The following is a 19,345-nucleotide window of genomic DNA, read 5'->3' on the forward strand; positions in this document are numbered from 1 at the left end:
TTGGCCATCCAAAGAAAAATGACTGATGACAGCCGCATGCAAACTGACGAAAGGTGAAATAGAAGATTGGACAAGAAGGCGCGAAAACTTTTTTATGAACAAGTTTTTTTTTGTTTTTTTCATTGTCATCGTTTCCATTATTTACTGATTCAAAATTCCAAATGTCTGACAAAACAGGCCACACTTCCGTTATTTTTTGGATTTTGTTTTGTTTTTTGCCACCATTCAGCACAAAACAGATGGAGGAGAGGAGGCGCAGGAACACAATAAAGCATCTGGTTTACTTTCAAAATAACCCAAACTGCCACGCCAACAACAGCAGCAGCAGGAGCAGCGGTGCAAAAGAGAGCACGAGTGGATGGAAAACACGTGGAATCAGTTTGCATTTAAGCATTTAATAGGAAACAAAGTCGTTTTCCAGCAGTGGAAGTCCAAATGTTCCCCAGACACCCACAACAGATTAACTAGTTGGTCCTTCTCCTCCTACTCCTCCTACTCCTCCTCCTCCTCCTAGACCAGCTGGGAACTTTCTCTCTCTCTCTCTCGGCTTCCAACCACCTGCAATGCCAGCGAGGCGATGAGAGTGAGCCCATTTCCACTGGTGGAGTGAGCTGCCGGGGGGTGGTGTGTCGGTGCGATGTAGATGGCAACATGAAAAGTAAAGAATTTCTTGACCTGGTACTTGGAGACTTTTCCTGCAAATGAGAGATCAAGATGAGTTTAGCGTTGTTTACCTCTTTCATGCATATACCTTTGTCTGCCCATCCATTCATCTATACATCCATCCATCCATCCATTCATCCATCTGTCCATCCATGCATCAATCTATCCATCCAACCATCCATCCACCCATCTATAGATCCGTCCATCCATGCATCAATCCAATCATCCATCCATCCACCCATCCATCCATCCTTCCTTCCATGCATCAATCCTTCCATCCATCGTCCTTCCCTCCTTCCCTCCCTCCCTCCCTCTCTCAGGAGCCCCCAGTTGTCTGAGCCAGAACTGCCAGTTTGCCTCATGCGTTTCTTTCTCCAGCAGCAGGAAGGAGTTGCAGCACCTGGAGAGAAGCCACGCAGACACGGGGGGGAGAAGATGCAAACTCCATCTCTGCCGAGAGGCGACGGGCGCTTCGCCACCGTGCCGCGTCGCCCAATAGGCAATCAGCTTTCCAGGATTGCCAGCGGGAACATCCGGCAAAGACGAGAGCTGCTGCTGGTTCAGGCTCCTCTTGCGCCTGAAGGTCCGTTCGGCGATGCTGGAAGCTTCCCGAGTACAAGCGCCGCTGAAGGGCACCTTGCTGATGAACGCAGAGTGAAAGAACTCCTTGTTCCGCTGCTGCTTTTCTTTTTTTTTTTTTTTTTTTACTTCTTCCACTTTTTTATTCCCCGAAAAACGAAGTCGATTCTCAGCTCACAACTTCTCTTTTGTAGTTGCAGCCTTCACCCGAAAAAAAAGAAAGAAAGAAAAAAATACGACAGAGAATATCCAACTTTGCACCTCTGTTCTTCTGTTCTCCCTCCACCGGTTACTGGCAGTAGGACTGGAGTGCGCTGACTCTCTACTAAAGGCATTAGCATTTAGATTTGACTGCCTGCAGGTATCACAGATCAGAGTCTCGGATCTGACTGTGTCCAAGTTTTCTAGAGACTTTATTCACTTTGCATTCACACTGTCCAATGTCTGTAAAAGAAACATGGAACAAAAAATAAAACGTGCACTTCCAATATAAAGGAGAGCTCCAGCGAAAAGTGGCTGAAGAGTGTGAAGGCTGAGATTTATGCAGCTAATGTTAATGCTACTGCTAATTCTTGTCGTGACTTGTGCAGACGAGGCTCCAGGCACGGACTTTAAATAAACACTTCTAGAAATATTGTATTAAACAACTTAAACGGCACATTTAAAAAAAAAAAAAACACCAGCCAAAAGTCTGTATTTTTATTCAAAAGAAAACTTTCAAAAGCTTGCAGGATATTTGCTTGACATTTTATTTTAAACTTTAAACTCTCAGCTCAGCGGTTGTTCCCAACCAAGGGAGGAGGAGGAGAACATTGGAGTTGAGGGTCTTTCAGGGTTTCTGAGTCTTTTTGTGCTTCCAGCAGCTCCAAGTCTCCCCTGAAAGTGGTGCATAAATAAAGTTAACTGCAGCAGTGGCTTCCCCGAGAAGCCATACAGAGGGCACTTTATTTCATTTTATTTCATTTTGCAAAAAGACAAACAGACAAAACAAAAACAGATGCTTTTTTTCCCTGTTTCCTGCAATATCAGGCCAACTAGTAGTGCGATCTGCCTCACTGCTATTGGCAGCCTGTCTCCTTGCCCTTCTGAGCCGATCAATACGGCTCCGTCTCCCGATTAACGAGTCCCGTCTGTGCCTTCAGAGAGATCAGGGGAGATCTGAGTGGCGGGAGGGAAGAGACAAGAGGAGGTGTGTCGGAGACCAGAAGGCTGAAGGTGGGGGAGTGAGAAGATGCGCAAAAAAAAAAACAGGCTTTGCAGTGTGAGTGTGAGGAAGAGTCGAGAGACAGCAGACGTGGAACACTCGCTAATGTTATTTATTTGTTTTCAAACCACCACTTCTTTCTCTTCTTCTACGACGGCAATTTGCAAAAAAATAAAAAGATGTTTTATCACATCAAACCAAAACGCACACCTGGTGAATAACACAAATATTCAGTCAAGTGCAGAGGTAGAGGCACTTTCAAACACACCTGCAAAAAAAAAAAAGAAGAAAGAAAGCAAATGAAAGCCTCTGGCTCCGGCACTGCAGGGTGATGCAGCTGATCAATTTGTCTTTCTGCACTCAGCATTTCCTTAATTTCCCAACGGAAGCAATTTCCAGATGTCTGAGCGCCTTGCTGCGGTAATCTGAAGCATGCAGCGGCGGTCAACACACAGAGGAGGTAACACACAAAAACAAAACGGAAACACACAAAGCAGCATGTGCACTTGTTTAAAAGGCCGTTAATAATAATGAGAATAATAACGACAATAAAGTGGATCTGTGGTTTGTCTGGACCAAAGCAACTGGGTGAGTTTCAAGAATGAAAAGCCTGGACGTGCACAAAAAGCTAACACACACACACACACACACACACACACACTCACTAATGAGTGTCTCTGCCACGGCGGCCCTCTGATTCACGGAGGAGCAAGAGCTCGGCTGCGGGGATCCTGCGGAGATGATTCTCCTTTAACGAGCGTAATCGGCGTGAGTTCAACTGTCCTAACCACACAGAAGAATTCCTGATCCGGAATCTGGTTCTCCGATCTTGTGGGCAAAAGAAACGCTTTTTTTCTGCAGCCCTCGGACGGCCGGCTCTTCACACTCTGGGACATGCAGCCACTCATGGTCCTTTTCTTTTGGTTTGGTTTTCCCTGACTGGCTCAGCGGGGTCGTCCCCCATCCAAAATGCTCCGACTTCATCATAAAAAAGGTCATTGGGCATCTTGACTGGCAGTTAAACGAGTTGCTGGCTGTGAAAGATTTCCTGCTGCTGGTGCGAGGGCATTAAATCCACTCTGAGCAGACTGGAAGTGAAGAGAAGAGAATATCCAGCTGCATCGATCATTTCCGACAGTCTGACACTCATTAGACTGGACTGAACTAGACTAGACTACACTAGAGTAGAGTAGACTAGACTAGATTGGATTGGACTGGACTAGACTAGACCGGACAAGACTAGACTCCTAAACTGGACTAGACTAGACTAGACTAGAATTGACTACTGGGCTGGATTGGACTAGACAAAACTGGACTGGACTAGATTGGACTGGACGGGAAGGCATCAAAAGTTAAAGACGCAACTTTCAAAAGTCACCATCGGGTTTACATGTGACACGGCAGCAACACGCTGTCACACACGTCCCCGTCTGGCTCATCTCAGTGTGTCACAAACTGTCTGAACCTGTCAAATGTCCTCTGACACACACACACACACACACACACACACACACATCATGCAGACCTACACACAGCAGAAGCATCGACAGTATCTGGAGAACAGGTTTGGATTGTTAGCAGCCTTGTCACTCACACACTTTCTCACACACACACACACACACACACACACACTGACTCACTGGCCTTTGATGACACAGTGACGGGAGTCATTTACGGCGGCCACCTGGCCCCTCCTACACTTGCACTCTGATGCGAGAAAACGTGTTACAGAGACGACTCAGAGCACAAACGTGTTGGAAAAAACACGGCAACTTGCCGGCGCTTGTTGTCATCGTGAGGAAGTAAAGGTGCGACGTCCATAGAAGTTGAAAAATGGAAAGAAATTAGGATGACAGGTTCAGTCTAGATTAATATCACTGTCACTTTGGTAACATTAGTGGAAAACAAACAAGGAAAAGATTACTAATATGTCTGAAATTTAATCTATTTTTTTTAATTGGTGTAATAATTTCTGGGAATACACGAGAAAGCAATTTGGACGTAATTTGATCCATTAATTTTATTGTTTTCCGACTCCTTCACTTTTTAATTTATTTATTTATTCATTTTTCGATAAATTACTAACAATGAATGATTTGACACAAAGTTTCCTCCCCCTACTGGCCTTAGTTTTTGAGTAATTGGTAGATGCGATTTCTTTAATTTATTTATTTATTTTTAACGATGCAATCGGGGCCATTTGATGCACAGGCCTCATTAACACCAGTGACAGAGCTGATCGATATCATAAAGCACGGCTTGCAACTGCGCAATTAGAAAACAAGCTCGCAGCAATCAGACTTGTTTGTTGTTTCTTCCTGGAAAGAGCGGCAGGCACATTAAGCAGCCAGCTAAATTATTTCAGCCGGCGTGCTGAGTGGTTGCATGAGTGTTCTGAACTCAGGCCACCGAAGAAATGAACTCTGGGTAAACGACGGGAGAGGGAGACCCTTCAGTCGAAGGTCTGCAGCCCAGCTGTAAACACTGGAGGAGTATCAGACGTGTTTGTTCATCAACAGCTTCTGTTTTACCCGCTGTCGAGGCAGACGCTTTGTTTTTTCAGAATTTTTAGATAATAAATGACAATGTTGCCTTTTTTTCAGGCCTCAGTAATATCAAATGTCGCACTTGGGTCGACGCGGCGTGCCCTGAGGACTCGGAGACCGAGTCAACGACTCAAGCCTGGTGTGTGATATCCAGCTTATTACACTCATTATACGCAAGGGAGTGCTAATTTTATTCTGTGCACAGCTAAAATGAAGAAAACCCCAAAAAAGAAAAACAAAATAAAAAAATTAAAGGGAAAGACCTCATCACATTTTCATCGTGATGGCGGGCAACTCTAATCAGCTCTCGCTAAACAAAACCATCTCGGAATCCCGTAATGGGCAGATGTGTGTGTGTGTGTGTGTGTGTGTGTGTCGATGACAGAACGATGGGAATGTGTGCCTATGAGAAAAAACAAGACCTTATCTGAATCTGTGTGTGTGTGTGTAATTCAAACTCTCTCTAACTGCCTGTTTTATTTCCCAACTTGATTATTCCAGTTCCCCCTCCCCTTCCCTCTCCCCCCCCCCCCTCACTTACTAAACTACATATTTCCCAGCAGACTGTTTTGGATGGCCATAAAACGATGGCTGTTGCGCGACTGCTTTGACAGCGAGTGGGCCGGAGCACGCTGGGTTATGAATGGCCGTGATTTGGACAGCAGGCGGTGGGAGTTGAGCGTCTAGTTGCTGCTCACGCTTCATCGCGTGTTTTTTTTTAGTCCAAAGAGGGCGCTACACACACACACACGTTCACACACATGCAAACACACACACTCGCACCTCGCTTGACGGAGAAATCATCCTGTAGAATGAGGCTGAGATTAGCGTCCTGCGTGTTTGAGAAAGTCGGAGAGTCGAGACGCATCTTGTTCCGCTAATGCCATGCAAGTCTAGCCCATGAGGAACCCCGAAACCCTAACCCTAATTCCAGCAGTAGCCCTAACCCTAATTCCAGCCTTATCGCTAACCCTAATGCCATGCAAGTCTATGGGGTCAAAAGTCAACTTTGTCCTAGGGACATGGGGCCACTTGCAGGTTCATCGGGATCCCTCAAGACACAGCCACGTCAAATTTGGGGCTTCTAGCATGTCAAATTTTCTTCCTCCAAGGTGCGGCGTCACAGAGAAAGTTTGAGAACCACTGCGCTAACCGGTCCTTAGTGGAGCGGAGCAGAACCTGCAGAAACTGGAGCCGCAGGAAGCCCAGGAAGTGACCGATTGTGTTTTGGATCTGGTTGTCCTCACGGCGCCACTCGCCCAGACACCCTGTCAGCCTTCCTGGTGTTCCGACAGCTTTTCCAAAGTTTTCCCAAGAGCTTCAAGGCCACGTGCTTCACGACTATGATTTGATGTTTTAACCCTGTTTGAATGATGTCTTATTCAAACATTGCCTTTCCTTCAGGAGGGTCATAACCTTCAGTTCCACATCATTGTTTCCCTGCCTGGTGATACAAGGCGGTGAATGCACTTCCTGATTTAACAGCCAAAGACATTGTCGTGCTTCCCGTCCTCATGTGGTGCAAAAAGTCACTTAACCAATGTGTTGCAACACTGTGAGTCTCCAGTCGACTCCTCTGCTCCTTTACTTCCGACACTTGCACCAACTTTCAGAAAGTGCCGGAGCACAAAGGGGAAAAAAGTCTAGCTGCTGCACCAGAGGCCAGACGAAAAAGAGAAAGATCGGAATCTGAATTTTCTCATTTCATATTGAATTTGTGCATTAAAACCTCACAGTCGATTTCACTTTGCTTTAGAGATTTAGTTTTAGTTTTTTTGTTTTTTTTGTTTCAAGCCTCTTCTCCAGCCTGTCCGTGTATGTCATTTCCATACTTCCGCTGAGAGAAGTCACGCGAGTGCCTTTGGCAAGAAGAGTCGAGCAGGAAACCCCTGTTTGGATAAAACAAAAGGAAAACAGTGAAATATTTTTTTTCCCCTTCCACAGCCTGACCTGATTTAACTGGGCAGAACGGCGGTGCCAGATGTTGCCTGTGCTTCCTGCGCACTGCCGGGAGTTGGTGGCCGTCATTCGCTTCCATGAAAATTTCAAGCCGACGCTTCGGCTGACGGGAAGTCATCCGGCCGTCCTCTGTTTGAAACGGACGTCCGAGAGGACAATAGAGAGGGCGTCTGAACGGGTTCTCACACACACACACACACACACACGCACACAAAAGGCCGTCTCACTCTTGCAAGCATTCCATGGTATCATGTTGATAGAAGAAGAAGAGAAATCAAGACATCAGGGGATAAAAGTCCTGGCAGCGTCTGGCTTTCTCTGCTCCATTATTAAGCATAATGCAGCTGTTGCCTTTATTGATTTACTCCCCCCGTAAAAAAATAAGGGCTGCAGTCCGTAAGTCTAAAAACCCATTTTTTTTTTTATGTTTACTCGATCAATACTGAACGCAACATTTTTTCATCCCGTGCCCAGAAACATGTAGCGCAGCGGCGTTTCCCAGAGCCACATTAAGATTGTGACTGATTCCCTCTGGAAAGCAATTTAAAACATTTAAATGCCTTGAGAGAAACTCCCATGAAACCTTGTCTGGGTCCCACCACTGCTGCGTTCCAACCCTCAATGTTTGACGTTGGGGCTAAAACGTGCACCACTCGCGTTCCCGTCTGCAGCTGCAGAGAAGTTTGAATTTCAGCCACCCGATTTGACCCCTGAACTAGATACTGCTGGTTCTAATGTGACACACGGCTCCATCGATCACCAGTGTGAGCCAAACACTCACTGACTTTGAGTCCCCGGCATCAAGTAGGTCTGTGTTTTGCTTGACGGGTTCATCGATGTGAACCTTCAACGACAAGCGGTGTCGTCCTTGAAGGCAAAGTTGTTATATGAAAGGAGATCTCTATGTTCATTAGTTCAATGTAAAATAAAGAAACCACTGAGGAGACGTTGTTGCAATTTTGCAGCATAACTGATTTCCAAATGAAGAAGAAATGGCCTGGTTGAAGGCCATTTTTCTTTATTAACAAAAAGAGAAAACTAATTATGTAGAGTGTAATGACAAAAGCCCTGAGTTCACTCTGTTAGCCACGTAATGGGAGCCTCTTTGGTGGCGCTCCTCCTGTTTAACACCAAAAAAAACCCCAGACAGCTCGCGAACTAGGCCAATCGGGTTGATGCCATCTTGCTCATTTTGGCTGTTAAGAAATGAATGTTCTGTCGCAAAATGTCTTCATCTTCCATTCTTCTTCCTCTTTTCCTTTGCATAACTGCGACTCTTGTCTCCTTTCAATTTTTCCTCGCCAACAAACTGGCACGTTTCCCCACCTTTCACACGCCTCCCTGCAGGAGTTTCACAGTAAATCCATAGGTTTCAGCCACAAGTGAGGGAATTCACGCACAACCTTTGATTTGTAGAAACTCAGTTGCACTTAAAGAGCAAATCTAGGACATTGCACGCTGGTAAAATTCAACTCGTAAAGCAAAGTAACAGTTTGACGGACTTCACCCAGCGACGCCCTCCACGTGTGGTGTTTTTGTCACTGATGCTACACACACACACACACACACACACACACACACACACACACACACAGTGCAGGACCTGTGGATTTCAACTCTCTGGGACCAATCATTTGCAACAGCTCTCCAGTCGTTGCGAGCGGAGTCAGAGGGCCGAGCCAGGTAATGTTACGACGGTAGTGGTAAGAAATACATTGGCAAAATAATCCCCTTGTAATGCAGCCCAGATAACCTTGTCAAAAGGCGGCGTTATCCAAAAACACATTATAAGCCCACTGAAGTGTGCGGCAGCGATTGGGTCTCGCTTTTTATTTCAGCTCTTTTCTTATAATGTGACACCTCTCGGCTTACCGCCTTTGAAACGGGATAGCAGGGAGGAAAGGAGGCGACACACACACACACACACACACACACACACACACACACTGGATCTCTTTGAAATGTACACACGCTCCATGCAGCCCGCTAAGCCTGTTTGGGGCTTGGCGGGTTGCGATACGGCCGGCTTTATCCGATCCCCGGCCTTATCTTTAAAGTGCGTCTGAGCGAGTGTGACCACGCTCACCACCGATACATTTATGTCTTTTTATGTTCACGACCAACACATTTTTTTTTTTCTGTTTCTTTCTTTCATTTTTTAATTTTTTTATGTCCTGTAGCCCGGACATGTTTTTATTTCAGACACAAATGGGGTTAAAAAAAAAAAAAACCCGGCAAGGAAGCTGTGGAATTAGACCGACATCAGGTGAAAGTCGAAAGGGAGAAAAGCTGAGAGCTGCTGTTAGAGTTTTGATCACTCAGTACTGTGAAAGCAAAGAAAAAGAAAGAGGCAGCTTAGCCGTTGTTGCAGTGAGACTTTTTACCATCTTTCCTGCTCAGCCAGAATTTCATAAAATAATGATGCAAAACACTGACACAACAATTGTCCAGTTATGAAAACTCACGTAACACTTTTGGGCAAAAGTTTAGGGGAACTTTTCCTTTGAAATTACTTTTCTATCCAACAACATGCAACTGTTGAATCAACTGATACATTTTTGTCTTCTCTCTTGCTGTACGTGTAAAATTACAAATGTTCGGAGAATTGTTCAGACTCCTTTGCAGCTCGTCCTGCTGCCTCCACGAGCTCAGCCACTGTTGCCGTGGGACCGCGGCTGTTGCTGTGGGGGAGGAGCCTAAACTTGGTCTGATCGCCATCTTGCTACTGCGTGGGTCAATTCACTTTGCTGCTCCCGCTTTAGAATCATAATAATAATCTTTCTTTAGTCCGAAAAAAGACTTTTCACCGTCTGAACACTCATGTTAACCGAGAGAGTTCAAGTTGAAGTTGAAGTGATTGAGGACATTGATCCGGTCGGGCAGGTCAGGTCTTTACTTAACAGCAGCCTGCCAGTCAGCGGCCTAGCGGTGGCGCCCTCGAGACTGACGGACAAACTTCTCTCGGCCAATCGGCCAATCAAACGAGCAGCAGCCACTGTTGCTGCGACAGGCCTCTTGAAAAGAAGCGGAGAAGGTGGAGGGATTATGAAGGGGTGGGGTGGGGGTTGGTGGGGATATAAAACCCGACAGCCAGCTGCAAGCCCGATGTTTATATAGCCAGAGCCGGCGGGTCGCTGGCGAAGAAAGAGCCAAAGGAAAGAGGGGGAATAAAAAGAGAGTGAGGGGAGGACAGGAGCTTTATGGAGGTACTGTGGGATGGATGGATGGGTGGATAGATGGATGGATGGGCCTCCAGGGAGAGAGGGAGGGGCAGAAAGGGAGAAGAGTGAAGCGAGGAATAGAGGGAGGGAGGGAGGGAAAGGAAAACAAGAAACGGAGACGGAGGGAGGAGAAAAGAAAGCGGCAGGCGAGGAGGTCAAGCTGGGCCTGTGAAAGGCAGCTTTGTGCCAGCGAGGCTAAAAATACTGCTAATAGCGTCTGGACGCCCTGCTGCTTCCTCCGCGCTGTGTGTGTGTCGCGGTGGATCAGATCACGTTACTCCCTGGTTAAGATTTAGGATTGACCCCCTCGACCTCAGTGCCCTGGCCCCGCCCACACAGCATCCAGCCACACACATATTTCAACGCTCGCCTCCGTCGCCCCACACATTACTGCACCGCTACACAAACACACGCCCCGAGGCTCCGCCCCCTCCCCCCCCATTCTCGCCCTCCTCTCGCCCACCCGCGGGCTCATTTTTCTAAATTGCAAAGCGCCTCGTTTGAAGTGTGCAAAGAATTAGTGCTGCGGAGTAAAGTTACGATGACACGTTTCTCCCCGGTGACTCGCTACCGTATTTTATAAAGTGGCCTCTCGCCGGCGCCCCCACTCCCAGCCACCCACCCCCGGAAAAAAAAAAAAAAAAAAAAGAAAATACACCCAGATGTCCAAACTATGCGAGGAGCCGGACGGAAGAGTCCCTGCGCTGCACTAAAGCGCAGCAACAGATGGAGCCGTCCCAAGATTTGTGATCGCGCTTCTAATTGTAAAATTAGGCTGAGTTGTCAAAGTGACAACTTCACTTCTGCAGCAGCAGGAGCAGGAAAGACGGGATGGAGGAGGTTGGATGCTTGCTCGATTGAGTGGATGGATGGATGGATGGATGGATGGACAACCAAAATAGCCTGAAGTTGTGGGGTCACTTGGCCGGCGACAGGGGAACAAAAGCCGTTGAAAAGAAACGCGACGTTGTAAAAAGGATAAAAGCAAAAGTGGAAAACAGGGGGGCGCTGGGAGACCCCCCCCCCCCTTGTTTTCCACTTTTGCTTTTACAGGGGGGGGGTCTCCCAGCCCCGGCCAATCAGGAGGGGGAAGAGAGCGAGAGAGAGAGAGAGAGAGAGAGAGAGAGAGAGAGAGAGAGAGAGAGAGAGAGAGACCCCGGAGAGATCAATAATGCATAAACACAAGCTTGCACGACAACACGCACCAGGCGACTCGCCCCAACACACACAGCGTTATACTTCAACACCCCCGATGCGCCCGCCCCACCGCCTCCCCCCATCCGCCGACTAATGGTTTCCCTCGCACGCCCATCTTCTGTCTCCCAGCGGGGCGTCGTGTCGGTATTACCTGCAAACATTCAGTCAGTCATCATCATCCGGGTGGATTTGAATTGAGTGTATACATATGGATAAGGCGGGGGGGTTGGGGGGGGTGGCTGGGAGCCTGTAATCACTTTGTAAGTGACAAGATCCTTTTATCCACCTTTTCAGCTGTTGAGCCGCAGTGACAGACCGGGGGGGACGGGGGGGGGACCAATCAGAGCGGGTCAAGAGCAACAGTACATCCTCAACAAGGCTCTACTTTCTCCGCCGCCTCGGATCCTTTGCAGTCAAAGTCTTTGTTCATGCTTGCTGAGGTTGGCTAATAGCATCGTCTTAAACAAAGAATATGAACTTTTACAATCAAAGTGCAAATTCAGGGTAGGACAGTATTAGTCAACGCACAGAAAGTTGTCGGTGAAGTGTGGATGGTTGTCGGTGTCTTTGTGCGTCTCTGTGACAAACAGGTAATCTGTCCAGATTGTAGCTCCGCCTTCAGCCCAAGACTGTTAGGGGTGGAATACAGCACCACCACCAACCACCGATCAGTGACACAGAGGCCATGGATGGATGGCTGGATGGATGGATGGATGGATGGATGGATGCAATGGATACAATTTCAAGTCTTCTAATGCAGTTACTGGCCTGTAATTAAGAGCAGCGTGGTTGAGAATTGAATGGACACGAGAACCAGAAGAACAACAACTGATTCATTACAGCTACAAAAAAATAAAATGTTTTTACTCCCTTGTGACTCGGAGAGAGAGAAAGCTGCCTTAACAAGTCAGCGCACACTCACAGTTACAAGGAAAAGTGAGTAAACAACAAAACACAGCGCCTTGACAATGTTCCTGGAAAAAAAACAGCAAAACGATCCTTGTGAGCAACAATTTAACAGCTGCCACAAAAATTGTCATAATCATTTTCAATTCTTTTTTTTTTTTTTTTGGTTCGACTACTTTTTAAAAGAGCTGAAGAAAAAAAAAAACCCTCCTCTATGTCAGAACGAGCTTGAAAACAGAAGGTTCCCTCATCAGCTCTGAAAATAGAAGGGTTGGGATTACACTTTTTCGAGGGGATGGGGTGGTGGTGGTGGTGGGGGAGGGGCGGGGGGGGGGGGGGGTACAAGTGGCCAGTGAGAGTACGTGGGGCAGAATGAGAAAGAAAGAAAAATCACATCAATTACACGAGGCCGCTGTTGGAGGGAACAAAGAGGATTTGATGACCCAAATGAGGAGACGCGCTGAGCTCAGACGTGAGAAACGTCTCATTCAGAGTGAATCGGTTCCACACGTCAACGGCCGAGTGTCGCCTTTTCATCCCCTTCTTCCTGTTCGCCGCCACTCGGCCTTTATTGTCCTCCAGCAGCCACTGCGCTTCTTCTTCTTCTTCTTCTTCTTCTCCTTCTTCTTCCTTTGTGTCTTTACACACAATCCACGTACTTAAATGTCATTCCGTCCTTACATTTACCAACACTCTCTATCTCTCTCTCTCTTAGACGGCTTTTTCGGGCAAAAAAATATGTACATTGCCTTTCTCTCTCCTCTGATTCAGCGCAGCCGCCGCCGCTTCATCCTCTTCTTTTCACCCGCAGCTCTTTTCAGCAGTAATGAATGCCCTAATCTGAAGGGGGAGATGATTTCATCCAGAGCTTTTAGCTGCTGGATGGAGCATGAAAGCGTCCCGGCTCGTCCCTCTGGGACTTTGTTAGCTAACAAGGCTGACTTTGCTCCCTCAAAAAGCAAATTATCAACGGCGAGGCTTCTTTTCTGACCATCAAAATCCGTTACTGTACATGACTTTTTTTCTTTTTCATTTTTTTTTTTTTTTCGGAAGAGCTGCAACTGTGAAGATTCCTGGAGATTCTATTTTTTTTGGTTGTATCTGTAAAGACGTGCTTGTCCTGTTTAATCCGTGCAAAGCTGCTGCTGCTGCTGCTGCTGATGCTGCTGCAGCTGCGTCTATTTAAGCACAGCTCCCACATCGATGAAGGAACGTCTCATGAAACCAGTGGGACTGTGTCCTTGTGCAGCCCTTTTGTGGAAAGGAGAGAAAAAAAATGTAGTAAAAGAAGTAGGTTGTAGATTTGGATGAACAGAAGCATGGATGCAGACTCATGCACACAGGTATAAAGTACAAATGAGACCAGCTCTGTCATAGAAAGTGGAAGTACAAAATATGCAGCCAACACATTTGGCCCCTCCCCTCTCCTCTGCCGCCCTCTGCACTGTGACATATTCGCAGTGTCTGGCCCCAGATTCAGATGTGAGAAATGTATCTTTAACCCGCATTGATTCGAGTGTCACGGTGTTGAAACGGGAAATCGCAGCCAATGTTATTTGACTAAAATGTCAGAGCTTTGCAGAGGTCACGGCATTGTGAATGTGCAGGCGGAGACGCGCGCGAGCTTTGAATACAAATTCTACCGGGACTAAAAAAAACAATTCTGCCAAAAATGTGAAGTTCAAAACGATTGTCGGGGGTCAAAAAGCCTGAATCATATTTTATATTAAAATATGTCATATCAAAAGCAATTTTCCAATCATATCTTTTTTTTTTTTACATCACATCATCTAAATATTCATCCAATAAATCTGCAGTCTGCCTCCAGGAAACAGAATTTTTAGCCCTCTGTTTACAGCCTTACGGCTAAAAATTCCTGAAAGGGCTGCAACTTCCTGCTCTGGATGCCCTGCCAGACCTGCCACAATAGTTCAGGGGCGGTGCCAACACCTGGTTGCGGGGTGCGGTCACCTGATACCTGAAAGAGCAGCCCTTTTCATTTGCCCTTTGTGATGTCACAGAGGGTTGTAACACGTTCTAGCATCGACACCGACTGTGGCAACACAACATTGTTCCAATTGTTTTCCTGCTCAGTGGTGCGTCTGCCCACTAGAACTGTTGCCATATATCTAAGTGCTTTCAGACGTATCCACGAAGTGACATCCATCAACCCGCCGTGTCACTCGCCGTCGGTCAGCGAGAGGCGTCAGTCAGCGCAGCTTTTTGTGCTTTCGGTGAAGCTGGACGCGGCGGCTGCTAAATAATGGACCTGGTGGTGGTCGTTTGGCGGCCAATTCGTCATGTTATCGATTTTCCATCCGTTGCTCCGTCAAAGCTGACCGGAGGCACTCTTTCATTCCCAGCCACCCACACACACACACACACACACACACACACACACACACACACACAGACAGACAGACAGACAGACACCAGTAAGCAAACAGAATCGCTTGACCACACGTTGCGTCACGCAGCGGCACAGCAGGAAACTACATTAAGGGAAAAACTACACTCAAAGAGGTTTATTTGGTCATGTGACCACGTATGGCAGCGGTGCCGGTTTTTCACTCAGACAAACCTTTGTGTGAGACGGAGGAATTAAAAATGTGGCTGCGGCATTTGAAACATGAGAAACTCTCATCTCACCTGCAGCTTGGAAATTATTGTTATCATTCTTGTTGTTGTGGCTTCCGCTCTCTCCTTTCCACATGCGAGTTCGCCGCTGCTTTGTCATATCACTGCCACATCAAAAATAGAAAGCGTACTCGAACAACATTTCACCGGGGGACATGGCAAGGATGTTTGGTTTTGTTCATTATTATTCTTTATTTTATTTATTTTTTCCTCCTCTTATTAGAACGCCAGCGACTAATTTACAGAAATCCCTCTAAAGGGGCAATTTAAACATGTTCCTGTAGCAAATAGCTTTCAAACACTGTGAATAATGCACACAAGCTAATGAATAGACTCTCCTTCTTACTCTTACTGTTCATTATGCTAATGGAATTCCCCCCTTAAAGCTGCCGTATCTGCCTTTATTTTAATATTAAGAGGAGAGAAAAAAAAGGGGAACTGCAGGAGGAAGGGAGAGGAAAAAATGTTTTCTTGGTTAATTTAAATTCCACCTGTGAATAATAATTCAGCAGTGAGATGATGTCGGCGTGGAACTAGAACACGGCGCTAGTGGATTATTAGAAATGGACTGTCAACCAGTCATTTTCATAACAAAAATACAAATGTGACTGTATGTGTGTGTGTATGTGTGTGTGTGTGTGTGTGTAAGAGAGAGAGGGCCGACAGGGAGAGTGTGTTAATGGTGGGGCGGTGGATAAAGAAGGAAAACCAGGGGATTTCTCTCTCTCTCTCTCTCTCTTTGTGAATAATGCATAAGCTTTGAATCTGTGAGAGGCCTCGGCTAAGTAGCTTGGTAGGAAGACAGTGGTGCGCTACACACACACACACACACACACACGCACGCACAGTGTCATCACAGTGTCCTGATGATGCTGCTTTTTTGGATCAAATGCCAAAAAAAAACAGTTCACAGTTTTCAAGCAGCTCCCAGTTTGCTGGAGGTCACAAGAGGTCAAGCTCAGGGTTCAAGCACCTCTGATAAAGGTGAGACGTGTTGGTCAGGCGTTGCTGCTCCGTTGCCTCCACCAGCACAATGCACTTCCTGCACCTTCAGCCAACGGGATCCTTCAAAGCACTCAAGATTTGCATCAGCAGCTTCTTGTCATGTCCTTTCATCAATAGGTCTGACTGGATGTGGTCCATTTTTCATACTTCATTAATGCACGACCGATGATTTACAAGCTGAGTTGTTTTTTTGAGACGTGTGCATAAATACACATGCACCGCTTCACAGCTTCCCATGACCACTAAATGCTTTACACGTCTGCTTCTCACTTACTATCATGTGGACTGACCCGCTGACACACACCCACCCACACACACACACACACACACACGTCCCGACTGTGAAACACTTTACCCAACCTGGCAACCCATCGCCCTGTTAGTTAAAAGCTTTCCGATTGGTCGTCCTCGGATCCGGTTTCACTTTAAAGAGCCTGCGGGAAGCGGAGCCGCTGGCCATCAGCGGGAAAACATCGCGCTGGTGTTCCGGGAAAGTGGGAGTGCTGACCGGCAGCGGGATGGATGGATGAATGGATGGATGGACGGACGGATGAATGGATGGATGGATGGATGGATGGATTGATAGATGGCTGCAGACGGAGGAGAGAGTGAAGTGAGGAGGGTCTGATCTAATTGGTTTATCTTAAACCACTGGACTTCCTCACCCGCTCACTCACCCATCTCACCCCGTGTCACCCCGTCTCACCCCGACTGCCGGCTGATTTTATTGGCTCAGATTCTCCTCCTTTTCTTTTATTCTACTCGTTCTTCCTCCTCTTGCTTTCACTCGTTTCCTTGCATTTTCCTCTCCCTCCCATGTTCTTCACCTCACCCGTCTCTTTTACTCCATTCAGCCCCTCCCACCCTCTCCCGCTCTCTCCTCCATCTATTCATCCCTCCATTCATCCCCTCCGACATAATGTGCCTCTAAGTGAGTTACCAGCATAAAACAAAGTGGATCCCATCGCCGCAGCGGTTACATCACCCGACTGAGATGATGGACTCGGCTGTTTATTCTCTGCTGCTGCTACTGCAGCTTCTGCTGCTGCTACTACTGCTGCTGCTGCTACTGCTGCTGCTGCTGCTGACAAGGTTTCTGTCTTTCAGGTTTGACCCCCCTAAAAAACAAACAGACAAAAAACTGCAGCTCGTTTCAAATTAAATTTCACAATGAATTAAAATTATTTTCCACCATGTCCGGCTTGGCTGTTCATCACAGGGACATCGAGTCAAACCGCTGATTGTTTTTCCTCTTGTTGCTCTAAAGTCTGGATCACTCGTCAGCTTTTTGTTTCGATGCAGCATTTCTGATTTATTTAATGATCTTTTTTTCGTTCCCAAGGGGCCCTGCAGGTGCTACAGGTGTTGCCTTTCCCTCTCCTATTAAGCAGCTGTTTTACTGTAAATGCGTTGCTGCGCACTCCTCCACTCTGCCCTCAACAGCTGGCCGTGGGCATCTGTTTGCACATTTCCCCAATCATCATATTTAAGGTGAGACTAAGAGTGTGATTTGACTTGTGAATCTCGTCCCAAACCTGCAGTGACACAAAAGAGCCTCTTTTTTTTTTTTTCAAAGGGTGAAATTGCAGGCTGACACAAAGCAGATTAGTTAACAACAGAAGCAGAATGTTTATTTTTTGTTTTTGTTTTACTCACCCAGGGGAGAGCACAAAGCACTTTGAGGAGCTAATATGAATTTTTACGCTTCTATGTTTCTATCGGCTGCGTTTCTCTCTCTCTCTTTTGGTTCATTTTTCTGTGTGTGACAAAACACTTCAACCGCACTACAGAATTTCAATTAAGAGTCGTGCGCTTGCATGTAAACAATGCTGCCTCTGTTTGTTTCCTGCATCCAAATCCGCTCACTTCCTCTCCCCGCGGAGCTGCCACTTTCTGGCTTTCAGTGGTTTGGTTGACATTTCACGGAATGGATTTGATTTGACCTCTGCAGGGAGAAAAAAAAAAGCAAGAAACAAAAATAAACACTGAAAGAGGAACACCTGCACTAATTTGCAGCCGTTCTATCGACGTGTCTGCTTCTCGTGGCAGCGAACACAATGGCCCCGCTGATAAACAGCCCATATTGATTCAACACGCGACGTCAGCGGGAGAATTTAGAATCCGAGTCCTTGAAAAAGCCACAGGAGGACATTTTTAAGTGTAAGTCTGCGGGGATTTTGTTTACCATCGTGCCCGGCGCTAATTAGAAACAACAGTGGGAAAACGTCTCTTCTGCACGTGCGCGACCAGGAAATTGAAAAAAAAAAAAAAAAAAAGGAATCACATGGCAGAGCGGGAAACCGCTACTTGTATTGAGTGTGTGACGTGTGGGACGCGTTGTCGAAACCAGGTGACTCACATGCTGACACACAAAACGGACAAAGGCAGCAGGAAGCACCGCGTGCGGCGATGGCCATGAAAACCAGGTTTTCAACTCGTACGTTTGGCCTGAAGAATCACAGAATCCAACACAAACAGAAGATGCTGCTGCCGAGATGTCCATCTTCCAGAGTGAGAAGTCGAACGTTTGAAAAGATCAAACAAGCCAAACAACATATTTGGCTGAAAAACCCCTTTAATGATTGATTTCCAAAGACAAGCAAAAACAAAACAAAAATGAGATGAGATGCCTGTAAATGCAGAAACTAAATTATGGATCAAAACACAACTTTGAAAAAAATAAAAAATTCAACCCCACCTGCAATTCGGAAAGAAGTGAAATATTCTTCTGATGCCCCCGCAGTGGTTTTGATGGTTAAGGGAATGTTAAAAAAAAAAAAAAAAAAAACCCATATATATATATATAACAAAAAATAAAGATATTCTGGTCAAGATTTGACTGAGAGGAGGTGAGATGCCTTCACCCGACTCACCCTCACACTTGCCCTCACGGCCTCGCCCGCCTGCAAATGAGGGAAAACCGAACCTCCTGCAGCCGTATCGCAATACCAGTTTAGACACTCTAACACACACACACACACACACACACACACACTGAGCTCAGTGTTAGAACCTTAATCTCATTCATTCTTTTCCCCTCCTCACTCACCAGTCGGTGACGGGAAGAGAAAATGTTGCGTCACGTTGCCACACTCGGCTTCCAGGAATCTCAGCTTTCTTTTTCTTTTTTCTCACCCCCCGCTACTTCTATTTACCCATAAGTCTTTGTAATCTGTTTAGAGCGCTCACGTGGCACTCAGAAAGTGCTCCGTCCTCGCCGCACAACTCATTTATCAAGCAAGATTAAGAAAGAGCCTGAAAAGTTTTTTTCTTTTTTCTTTTTTTTAAACGTGGACTATCAGACACCCTTTTCAGCTGCAAGTGAAATTGGAGCCAGTTTTGTGTTGTGATTGCGCGTTTGAGCCGAGGTTGATAAAAACCTCCAACACTCTGTGTTGGCTGTGTGATTTATTTGCCAACCGCTCACA

This window comes from Nelusetta ayraudi, unplaced genomic scaffold, assembly GCF_046127955.1.
Source record: "Nelusetta ayraudi isolate G7.1 ecotype Tasmania unplaced genomic scaffold, CSIRO-AGI_Nayr_v1 ptg000130l, whole genome shotgun sequence".
Classification (NCBI taxonomy): domain Eukaryota; kingdom Metazoa; phylum Chordata; class Actinopteri; order Tetraodontiformes; family Monacanthidae; genus Nelusetta; species Nelusetta ayraudi.